The following is a 13,095-nucleotide window of genomic DNA, read 5'->3' as shown; positions in this document are numbered from 1 at the left end:
GTGTGTGTGTGTGTGTGTGTGTGTGTGTGCGCGCGCGCATGTGCGCTCGTGTATGTCGTGAATACTCCTTTCAAGTTATGCACCATCTCTCTCTCGCTCTATCTCTGTCATGCCTGCCTGTACTGTTTTTGTGATTAATCTCTTTATTGCCGAAAATGTATATAAATATTGTTTTGAAAGTAACTAATAATTTGTAACATTATAATGTTATATCAGACAGCAGCTTATACTAGCTTAAACTAGCTTACCGATACATAACTTTACAACTAAACCATTGTTCAATTCATGGTAGATTTGGTTCGATCCAGGGGTCTGCGACTCTGCGTTAGTAAAGTTAATCTTTACACCCCTATTCCATTACTTAGCTTACTATTGCTAATGTTACAAAGACTATGCAGCTCCCCTCTTTTTTTCTCCCTAATTTAGTCGTTACGCCAATTCATTCCTCCCCACACACATTCATAATTAATTGCATTTTTATAGCACTTTTCCAAGTGCTTTACAATGGTTCATTCATTCATACATTGGGAGGTGAAGCAGCGAACAGTCGACGCCAGCGTCCTCACTTGAAGTCACTTCCCACATTCACACACCAATGGTGGCAAGCTCACACCGACCAACTCATTGGAGGCAATGTAGGGTTCAGTGTCTTGCCCAAGGACACTTCGACATGTGGTCAGGAGGAGCCGGGATTCGAACTGCCGTCCCAGGGATCATTGGACGACCTGCTCTACCTCCTGAGCCACAGCCGCCACATTTCAGTGTGTTGTTGTCACTTCTGTTCTATCCTACTGGCTCACCTGCCAGTAAGGCAGACGTATAGCGTTCATCCTACTCCTCATGTTCATATACACACTCGGCAAAGCCGGATGCACTGCGGTGGATTCGAACCCCTAGTAGTGGGCAGGTACTTTACCACTGCGCCACCTGAGCGCCTTAAAGCTCTGTTTCCTCTGGAGGAATAACTGTGTACATCACTAACCTTCAAAAAGTCATTGTATGGATATTATTTGGGTACCACAACGTTTACAGTCCTGTGTCCCATGCACATTTTAATATGTGATACTCTCTACACCACTCTGAGCCACTTGAGGCTAATCAAATGAGCAAGGGCAAGATGAGTTCTGGGATGGAGTATCAACCTAACTAATTTATGAGGAGAGGCCTGAGGCTTCTTTTTAAGGATCTTAGGGATGCTATTGCACAAGGATGTGCAGGTGTAGTCAAAATGACATTGAATAGGGGCCGCTGGCAATATTTCAAGAGCACTTTTATGTATTGAAGTGGATATTCTAGCTGGAATACCTTTTGATTAACATTTGAGATCATCTTTAGTGCCCTACTCCCTCCAGATAGTGTATTGTCTAATATGCACACTAAGTAAATAAGTTATTCCTCGGCTGCAACTTCAATGACACCTATAATGCACTACCACTCTGAACCTAGGAAGGATATTTAGTTTAGCAATAGATCCAAAGAGTATCAACTCTGATAAGTAAGTTGCTACACGTGCGGGTGTCCTTGTTATGTGCCTGTGGTGGGAGGGATAGGTGACCTTTTAGGTGTGTGTGTGTGTGTGTGTGTGTGTGTGTGTGTGTGTGTGTGTGTGTGTGTGTGTGTGTGTGAGTAAAGCAGAGAGTATGTGCAGAAAAGTGCGTGCGCGAATAATCAAATGTGCACTATGTTTGTTTATTTTTTTCCCCTTGAAATTATTGTTTGAAGAAACACTTATGGTTTGCGATTTGTCAAGATGCCTTTGTTGTAACCTGCACTTACTCACTCAATAAAAATAATTGCGTGAAAAAATAGTTTTTCATGTGTTTATGAGGTGACAGTACTTCCTTAGACACCTTGGTGTGGTTGTTATGTGCAATGATGTCTTCCCTTTGTATTTAGGGTTTCTTCCTGGAGGCTGAAACCTTGACATTCAAACGTGCCAATGAAAAAGATTGTGATATAGTGATATTACAATATCATCCCCTCCCCTAACCCCTCCCCCTTAACAGCTGTGGGTGCGGCTCCAGTTCAGGTTGATCACCACCCATCACCACTCACCAGGCAAACCAGGCATACTTAAATAACTGGTGGGCGTGTCCACATAAAAACGCCTGGTTTTCAGGTGGGCGGTGATCCACCTGAACTGAAGCCACACCCACAGCTGTTGTTGTATGATAAAGGGGCAGGGGTTAGGATGATATTGTGATGATGTCAGCTTTCTGGAACAAACAAAAAATACACAGCGAAGAAATATTTCAATATTCTAACCACACCTGGGGGTCAATTAGAGTAATGTTAACATAGAAATGTTAACATTAATGTTAATGTAATGTTACAAAACAGAAAAAAATACAGAAATCACGGCACTCCATCTTTAACTGGGTTCATATGTAGAATACAAAGCTGCCTTTACCACTTAACCCATTCTGGACGGGAACCCATTTTGGTGCATCATGTTATGCTTTAGCTATTGAAAAATAGCAGATCTACAAGCGCGCCACCGAGTGGCGCGCTACGAGCTTGTAGGTATTTTTTTTAAATCGAAGAACGACTGACATTTTTAGAATCTGATCTCAGGTCAGAATGGGTTAATCAGACCAGTGTGTGTCCAGTTGAAACCTCGTATGAATCTGATCTCAGGTCTACATATTTTTAGGAAGCATACATAAATCAGCAGCCTGAGGCTCTGAACGCGAGCAGGGCGGTTCAACCGCCGCTGTTAGTGTCTGTATATCAGAACCAAGCAGTTCTAGAAATTATTAATATGTTAAATACAGTCTGAGAACAGCCGTGTGTGTGCCACACTGCTATAATTATATACAATATATTGTTATAATATTGTTTTTAATTACTATCATTATTATTCAAACTAGACCAATGCCCGGCTGTAGAGCACCACATCGGTAACGATGGAAGTTAGAGAGAGAGAGAAAGGGAGAATTAAAATACCTAAAAATAATTAAAATAGAAGAACCCTAAATTAGAAAGTTTATTCTAATATCAAAATTCCATATATACTATAATATATATATATATAATTATTTTTATTATAGTATTCTATATCTATAGATATAGAATCCTGAGTCCAAGAAAGAATCTCCTGGGGATGGAGTGGAAGGGTACTGTACTGTACTGTACTGTACTGTACTGTACTGTACTGTACTGTACTGTACTGTACTGTACTGTACTGTACTGTACTGTACTGTACTGTACATGTGAAAATATACTACTACCAATACATATAAATTCATACAGAGAATATTTTACTTTTTATTTTACAGTATATTACCCCCAAAATGTCAGGAAAGAAAGCAGAGACAGACTCTAACCCTATAAGTACAGGCTTAATGACCAACCAGTTGGCCCTCGAAAAAAGATAGTCTTAAGAAATCTTGGCAACCAGAAGAAAGCTGGATATGTGGTCACTGTTCGACTAATGAGGTTGAGAGAGACACACATGCACTTCATGGGGAATTGGACCCTCAACATTTTGGCAAGTACATCCATTCCAGCTTTTCCCTCTCGTCCTTCGTTGCAGCACTACTTTACTTTTATGTATCAGCTTCTTTAACGCAAGATATTTAGCAGAGGGAACGTTGTACCTTACAGCCAAACCTAGCTTGCAGCTAGTACCATTTTGTTTGACTCCGCTCACTCCTCAATTCACAGCTGTCCAGCCATAAGCAGACCAGCTCTTACCCTTACTACTTTCACCATGACAGGACTTCCTGGAGAAAGCAGCAACTAAGACTAAGACTGCTTATTCCTCTATACCTTCGACAGGCAGCCTCTGTAGACATTTTTAAAGCACAGCTCAAGACCTACTTCTACACTCTTTGCCTTTAGTTGAGCTTTTAACTGTATTGCCTTATTCACTGCTATTATTTTAATGGTGTTTTGGGGTGGAGGTTCTACCTTGGCCTACTGAGAGAGTGTGTGCAATCTTTCTTGTCAACCGGTCAAGCGCTGCCAGAGATTAGCTTTTCACAGACAGACAGACAAACAAACAAAAAACAAAAACAAAAGAGATAAAGAGTCAAGTATGCCCACGCCAAGTTAGGCATTATCTAAATGCAAAACAGGCCAAACTGTTGTCTATACTAGCAAAATGATAATAATAGTAACAGTAACATATTATACAGAATAGTATGTTAATAGAACTAAAAGACAATGGCCCTCACTTATCTATCTAATGTATAAAACAGAGCACAGAAATCATTTTAGCGTCAAATCGATGACAGATTAAGCATCTAACCAGTCACATTGCAAATCTGTTACATTGTTTGTAATTGGTAGAATTGGAATTGCTTGTAATTATGTCACCTATTATCCCTGTTAATCAGCTCTGTGCATACCTATTATCCCTGTTAATCAGCTCTGTGCATAACTGTAGTCCCAGAATAAAGAACCTGTTATCTGTTCCAGTTGATTTTCTCAAAGCTTTGTTTGATTGGCTCATCAGCATGCTTGAACTGGAAACACATTATGACGCCTTCACATTGTTAATAACTGTGTGCATAGGACAAATTTACATAAAATGTTATATAATTCATGTAAACTATTAAAATATTGTACCTAATGTAATTTTGTACTTTATTGTCAGTTCACTTATTCTGTAAAAGACTTCAGTGTTCAAAGTGACTGTCAGCAGTTCTCAGACTGGATTAATTAGTTGTGCTCCACAGTTGTGACAGATGGAACCAACCTGCTTCATTCAGAGCTGCCATATTGACGTTAACTGCAGCATTTATCCAACGTATAAATATCCAATGCTGCTCGCAGGCACAAAATCTATAATATAAGACCCCCACTTTGACATGCAAGTCCCGAAGGACAGCCTCTCTCTCACACACACGCACGCACGCGTGTGCGTGCGCACACACACACACACACACACACACACACACACACACACACACACACACACACACACACACACACACACACACACACTCAGCTACAAACTGATAATGGAATTAATCTGTTGTTTATCATTATTTGGTGGGGGAAGGTCATTTGATTTGTTTTTATTTATTTTATTTTATTTTTTCAACCACTTGGGCTGGGTTGAGACAAATATATTTATCTGTCTAGAAGGATCATGCCTTTTTATTTCAGGGCACTTATCTTTCAGTGACCCCTCATTCTAAATACTGAACCTTAGACATTATTCAGATTGTGGGGGAATAGGGGAACGCATGCCCTGAGACAGCCGACGCCATCATATGGACCTTCTTCCCAAGTGGCGCCTGGGCCTCCTTCCAGTTGGCACCACCTTCCAGCTCAGCCTGCGGCCCAACACCTTCCCACCCAGCTGGCCGCCCAGCAGTACTCAACCCAACCTGTGGCATCGTGCAGCCCTGCTCACGGCCCGGCACCTTGCAGTACAGCTCAGGGCCCGGCACCGTGCCGCCCAGCCGTACACCACCCATCCAGACACCGGCCCAGCAGTACGCAGGCCAGTACGCAGCCCATCCAGACACCGGCCCAGCAGTACGCAGCCCATCCAGACACCGGCCCAGCCGTACACCACCCATCCAGACACCGGCCCAGCAGTACGCAGGCCAGTACGCAGCCCATCCAGACACCGGCCCAGCAGTATGCAGCCCATCCAGACACCGGCCCAGCAGTACGCAGCCCATCCAGACACCGGCCCAGCAGTACGCAGCCCATCCAGACACCGGCCCAGCAGTACGCAGCCCATCCAGACACCGGCCCAGCAGTACGCAGCCCATCCAGACACCGGCCCAGCAGTATGCAGCCCATCCAGACACCGGCCCAGCAGTATGCAGCCCATCCAGACACCGGCCCAGCAGTATGCAGCCCATCCAGACACCGGCCCAGCAGTATGCAGGCCAGTACGCAGCCCATCCAGTCCAGTCCAGTTTGCGGCACAGCAGCTTCCAGGTCCCCTCCTAGAGGTGCATCCAGTCTGCTTCCCTCTGGCACCAGCTGCTTTCCTAGTGGTGCTCCTCTCAGGACTCCGCAGGCATCTCTTCCAGTGGTGACTCCAGCCCCAGGGTCCTCTCCGGCACCAATCCACTCTGCAGGCATCTCTTCCAGTGGTGACTCCAGCCCCAGGGTCCTCTCCGGCACCAATCCACTCTGCAGGCGGCCCCCTGCACCTACTCAAGTGGTCCCTTCAGTCCGGTTTCCTCCAGCACCAGCTCCTCCCGAGCACCCCACCGACAACGTTTGTTCAACATCACATTTACCTAAAGCCCAGCAATATGGCAACCTGAAAACCCTGATCCGAATGCTTTGGCTGGCATACTCATGTAGGAGTTTGAATTGTGTATAGCCAGTCAACTTTCCACCAATACAAACTTTACAGCGTCTGTGGGTGGTACTGAGATGTATGCATGGGTCGCTCATCTGACTCTCAAGAACAATGGCGTCTGCCTTGATAAGAGTGGGGACTGTGTGTGTGTGTGTGTGTGTGTGTGTTCAAGTGAAAGTATTATATTCTCAATGCTATCCCGAGCACCATAAACGGGTTTAAGAGGACTAGTGTGAAAGTGTTTGTTTTTGTTGCTCAATGATTCCTGCAGACTACTACTGTTACTGTACCACCTCCTGGTATGGTGTTATTTCCTCTCACGCAGGTGCACAACAGTACCACGCCCACCACCTGTGCAGTGTTTATACAGACTTATGCTGTGCATAGAGATACCTTTTAACACCTTACATCAGACGTCTGACCCAACTGATCTCCCGCCGTTAGTCTGTTATGACAAGTTAGTATGGTGGGTGTGTAGAGGCTTTAAGGCCGCATTTACACTGGCAGCCACATCTAGCTTGAATCAGATCTGTGCCACATCAAGATTGAAATCTGAATTGTTTAAATAAGTCTAAATGCAGACAGGTCACATACAAGTCACATGGAATCTGATTTCTTCCAATGTGACTTGAGCCACATTCAGAGGTGGTTGCAAATCACATGGTGGTTGCAAATCACATATATATATTTTTAATATATATATTATTTTTGTAATGGCTTGTTCAAAAACGTTATAAACATCACTGTAATGTAAAAACAAATATCAAATGTATTCCAAATGGTAAAGGGAACTGTATGAGTGCACTGCATGTCTCTCGTCAGTGTCTTATTTATAACTCTGCGTGACATTATTATGAATCAACCGTAGCCCTGCTGTGATTGGCCAGTAGTGAGGTGCTTGCACATACTGTGCGCAAAGTTGACGGCCAAGATGATTCGAGAAATGCCATCAGCTCACGGAAGCCTTTCCGCTCTTGGTCGTCAACTATGCGCACACTATGCGCAAGCAGGAAGTAAACAACTGCTCACCTGGTCCGCTCTCTGTCCTTTATAACTCTATGAACTCTATGCGCGCTCACATGACGAGACAGCGTCTGTCGTCGTCAACAGCGTTGACAACGGAGTCCTATGTGAAACAAACGCTCACTATTTTAAAGCCACTTGGCACAAACCAGACTATCACTGCGTGGATTATTATTATTATTATTATTATTATTATTTGCAATGGCAGATTCGTCTGGCTATGCGAGGCTAGTGAATCCTACTGTTTACGGATTAAACAATGCTTCAGTGTTTCATTTACTAAATAAAGTCGTTTTTATTCTGGCTTTGATGCTAATTCTAAACATGACGGGTGCAGCTGCAGAACTGCAGTCAATGCACTGTTGCGCTCTCCTGTCAGGTGTCAACTGATGCGCAGCCAAAATAAAATCGATCGGTAAATGGCCAAATACAGAGTCGTTCACATCCCTAGTGAACACTGATGAAAGTCCCCACTCCCCTCAAATATACTCTTGGCCTCTCTCTCTCTCTCTCTCTCTCTTTATAGTGTGATTACTTGAGTGAAAAGAAGTGTGAGAACAAGTTGGTTGGTTTTTAGTTTGTAAGCAAAGGTTTTTAGTTTTGTTTTTAATTGAAAATAGATATAACGAGTGAGTTGATATTTCAAGATATGTTTGGAGTGAAATGAGGAGATTTTAACCCCTCATCCCTGTGATAATGATATGGCTAGATGAAATTAAAACAAAGGTATTGTGCAGTCACAGATACTAACAACGCTTAAAGCTTGTTAATTTTCAGCATTATTTTATTGATGGGCCGAGTACAATCTCACTTGTTACAGTGACACTTCATTTGCACCTTATAAGGTAGTTGCGTGGAAAAATCAGTTAGTCTGGCATTGATTGTAATGCCCGACTAACTCAGCCTTCGTAGCAGAGCCTTCGTAAGGACCGCACGGATAAGTTCCCTGTGCAGCTTCTCTTTGGGAAACGCGACCAAGGTCAGAGAGAGAAGGATGAGGCTGGCTGGGCACTGCGTTGCGTCTGGCACCCAAAACCAGCGGCAGGCAAACTGACACTGTGGGAGCCAACCCAAGGCGCAGCTGGGAGGGAACAGAGCCACACCTATGTAGACACACTGGCATGATAGTGGAGCTGACAACACTGCAGAGCTCAAGACCCTGATGCGAGACAGGACTCAAACTCAAACTCCTCGGCTTGAATTACATTTCCCTCACCCCAGAGTTGTAGGTGACCAATCAGAGCACGCTATTCAAAGTGAGACTTGTTTGCTGAGACATTGGAATCTGTAGTGATATTAGTCTGACCATGCCAGGCTACAAAGACTCAGGAGGCCAGAGTTGGTGTTGGCTAGTCCGCGCTGTAGCATCACAAAGAAAGAAGGGAGAAGGGCTGAGAGAGACTGCAACAGGGACAAGATAGAGAAGCAAGCTGAGTGAAAGTGGTGAAGGAGAGAGACGGCAAAAGGAAGAAAATGCATGCAGAGAAAGAAGTGAAGACGGGTGAGAAAGTGTGGTAGAAATAACACTGAGAGAACAATGCCCAGCCTCATGCCTTTTCATGGCAGCTCAGCCTCAGACCACCCACAGCATATCTCATCACCGTATACCTTCAGAGATCTTTTGTTGTTGTGTTGTTCTTTTCCCCCTCATACTATCACCCATTCTGAGGGAATGGCAAACAGGTGGACATTAATTCCTCTATGAGACTTTTGTTTATCAAACCAGAGCCAAGTGCTGGCTGGGGGCCACGCACGCAAGCACACACCCACCCACCCACACACACACGCACACGCACACACACACACACACATGCACACACGCGCACGTACACATGTACGCATTCCCTTGTTATAGTAAAGTATTTCATTACAAATATGGGATTTAATGGATGAGCAGCTTTTGTTGAACAAGCCTGTTTGGCTTCATAAAAAAAGCCTGTTTCTCACAGGAAAAAAAGACAAACTAGAATCTTTTGTTTAAGCATTCCAGGATGTTTACATCGAGGTAAAGCACTTTGTTTTGCCAGAAACTGACAACACTCTTAATATGAGGGTGCCTGATAGGAATGGCTTACTCAAGGGCTTTTCTCAATAAAAGCAGTTCAAGGATAATGCACGCACATCCGAGTGAATTTCGACAGGTGCAGGATAAAAGTACCAAATATTATCTGCACACCATGTTGAATGCTCCCACATACAGTACAGTGCATTTATTAAACAAACAACATTTCAACCCAAAAGGTGTTCATCGGGTTCATGATTCATGATTAATTTGTATTTTCTTTTTTTACTTTTCTCAATGAAGTCACTTATTTTAGAAACACTTGCGTTGAAAATTGTAAATAATTATACTTATTATAAGTAATTTGACTCAACACAAAATGGCACAGCAGGATGACTAGCTGTCCTAGAGGTTGCATTTGATACATCGTATTATAACGGCATGCCCATACTGTATATACTGTATATATGGGCACTAATACCGGTAAATGTCTGTCTGCAGTTCACGTATCTCTGAAACGTACTTGAAAGAATTTGGAGATCCGTTTGTTCAGAGCCGATCCGACCAACATGGTCATATACTGTATCTGGATGTCCAGATTCAGTGGTGGAAAAAGTACTCAAAGGTTTTTACTTAAGTAAAAGTATGAATACTGCACTATAGAACTACTCTGTTACAACTTAAGTAAAAGTCTGGAATTCAAAATGTACTTGAGTAAAAGTACCAAAAGTACAATGTCCCATTTCAAGTTTTCAAGTGTATAAATAGAAAATACAATCTCAGTTATCTCACAATGTATTGTGTTGCACATTGCAATAGATCGGCTATTTTCAAATGGCCAAAATGTTTATCGGACTGAAATGGTTCATGTATGTTTTGTAATAATAATCGAAATCTACAAAGGAACTGACTATACTGATGGCAGACAGACAGATACAGATATTTCCATATACAGTATGGGCATAAAAGGGACATACAGTACAGTATGGGTACAACGAATACTCTGACAACTGGTATGGTGTCACGGTTGGCATGCACTACCAACTTGCATCGTTCACCTAACCCCTCCTCATTATGCTATATATGGTAGACGGAGAACAAAAACATGGGAATTTCAAATACATAGAAATACGTAACATACGTAAGCTAAGAACCTAATAGTGGAATATCTATAATTCTATATAATGAAACTGTGCTATGTCTACATAAAATGCTATCTAAAAGTACAGCAACTTGCTATGGGCCGTGGTTTTCAAGGGACCAGTTCCCAGAGAAACGCTCACAGGCACAATACCAGAGGGAGCTCCACTGATCTCATTTCCCTCAAGTTTGGCACAAACTACTATTATGCCACCCCACCAAAATGTGGAATTCCCTACCACCAGCCATCAAAAAGGAATGCCCTACCACCAGCCATCAAAAAGGAATGCCCTACCACCAGCCATCAAAAAGGAATGCCCTACCACCAGCCATCAAAAAGGAATGCCCTACCACCAGCCATCAAAAAGGAATGCCCTACCACCAGCCATCAAAAAGGAATGCCCTACCACCAGCCATCAAAAAGGAATGCCCTACCACCAGCCATCAAAAAGCGTGACTCCAAAAAGTGTGACTTAACCGGGTGCTCTGGCTTTGACCCTGGCACTCCTAACAGATTGTTGCTTGTAATGTTGGAGAAGGAAGCACATTCTGCCGTGTCACTCACTCTTAAATTGCTCTGGATAATAGCATCAACATGTGCCTAAAAGGCAAATGTAAAATCCCCCCAAAAAAGACATTTACTGGTAATTTGCTAAAAACCGTTTGACAAATACAAATTTAATTTCATTCACTGAATTCTGACCATGTCTCCTGCCCGTAGATGCGTGCTCTACTGTCACACTACATTTGGGGAAAGATTTTTCAATAAAGATTTGCACTGTTGCACTGCATTGTTTTTCATAAATGTATTTATTGTAAATGGCTCTGGATAATTGAGCATCAGCCATGTGGATACCTACAGCGTGAAATTAAAATTCAGTAGAGCTTGTCTTCTGTCTCTCTCTCTGCAGTGTAAAGACTTCTGTCTCTCTCTCTCTCTCTCTGCAGTGTAAAGACTTCTGTCTCTCTCTCTACAGTGTAAAGACTTCTCTCTCTCTCTCTCTCTCTCTCTGCAGTGTAAAGACTTATGTCTCTCTCTCTGCAGTGTAAAGACTTCTGTCTCTCTCTCTGCAGTGTAAAGACTTATGTCTCTCTCTGCAGTGTAAAGACTTCTGTCTCTCTCTCTACAGTGTAAAGACTTCTCTCTCTCTCTCTCTCTGCAGTGTAAAGACTTATGTCTCTCTCTCTCTGCAGTGTAAAGACTTCTGTCTCTCTTTCTGCAGTGTAAAGACTTCTGTCTCTCTCTCTCTCTGCAGTGTAAAGACTTATGTCTCTCTCTCTCTCTGCAGTGTAAAGACTTCTGTCTCTCTCTCTGCAGTGTAAAGACTTCTGTCTCTCTCTCTGCAGTGTAAAGACTTATGTCTCTCTCTCTGCAGTGTAAAGACTTATGTCTCTCTCTCTGCAGTGTAAAGACTTCTGTCTCTCTCTCTGCAGTGTAAAGACTTCTGTCTCTCTCTCTGCAGTGTAAAGACTTCTGTCTCTCTCTCTTTCTGCAGTGTAAAGACTTATGTCTCTCTCTCTACAGTGTAAAGACTTATGTCTCTCTCTCTGCAGTGTAAAGACTTATGTCTCTCTCTCTGCAGTGTAAAGACTTATGTATCTCTCTCTACAGTGTAAAGACTTATGTCTCTCTCTCTACAGTGTAAAGACTTCTGTCTCTCTCTCTGCAGTGTAAAGACTTATGTCTCTCTCCCTCTACAGTGTAAAGACTTCTGTCTCTCTCTCTACAGTGTAAAGACTTATGTCTCTCTCTCTGCAGTGTAAAGACTTATGTCTCTCTCTCTGCAGTGTAAAGACTTCTGTCTCTCTCTCTGCAGTGTAAAGACTTCTGTCTCTCTCTCTGCAGTGTAAAGACTTATGTCTCTCTCTCTGCAGTGTAAAGACTTCTGTCTCTCTCTCTCTCTGCAGTGTAAAGACTTCTGTCTCTCTCTCTGCAGTGTAAAGACTTTTGTCTCTCTCCCTCTACAGTGTAAAGACTTCTGTCTCTCTCTCTGCAGTGTAAAGACTTATGTCTCTCTCCCTCTACAGTGTAAAGACTTATGTCTCTCTCTCTACAGTGTAAAGACTTCTGTCTCTCTCTCTACAGTGTAAAGACTTCTGTCTCTCTCTCTACAGTGTAAATACTTATGTCTCTCTCTCTACAGTGTAAAGACTTATGTCTCTCTCTCTCTACAGTGTAAAGACTTCTGTCTCTCTCTCTGCAGTGTAAAGACTTCTGTCTCTCTCTCTGCAGTGTAAAGACTTCTGTCTCTCTCTCTGAAGTGTAAAGACTTATGTCTCTCTCTACAGTGTAAAGACTTATGTCTCTCTCCCTCTACAGTGTAAAGACTTATGTCTCTCTCTCTGCAGTGTAAAGACTTATGTCTCTCTCTCTCTGCAGTGTAAAGACTTATGTCTCTCTCCCTCTACAGTGTAAAGACTTATGTCTCTCTCTCTGCAGTGTAAAGACTTCTGTCTCTCTCTCTGCAGTGTAAAGACTTCTGTCTCTCTCTCTGCAGTGTAAAGACTCATGTCTCTCTCTCTGCAGTGTAAAGACTTCTGTCTCTCTCTCTGCAGTGTAAAGACTTATGTCTCTCTCTCTGCAGTGTAAAGACTTCTGTCTCTCTCTCTGCAGTGTAAAGACTTTTGTCTCTCTCCCTCTACAGTGTAAAGA

The 13,095-nt window shown here is 43.0% G+C and overlaps 1 protein-coding gene across 4 annotated transcripts in view; it reads left to right on the top strand.

Moving 5' to 3' along the window:
* The window catches only part of slc4a11 (solute carrier family 4 member 11), a 148,966-nt gene that overhangs the window by 116,931 nt on the left and 18,940 nt on the right, over positions 1 to 13,095 (top strand). The window lies entirely within an intron of this gene.

Source organism: Protomyctophum parallelum, assembly GCF_964188405.1.
Source record: "Protomyctophum parallelum genome assembly, chromosome: 20".
Classification (NCBI taxonomy): Eukaryota; Metazoa; Chordata; class Actinopteri; order Myctophiformes; family Myctophidae; genus Protomyctophum; species Protomyctophum parallelum.
The sequence above is the reverse complement of the archived record's forward strand: the minus strand, read 5'-3'. Positions and strand labels throughout refer to the sequence as shown.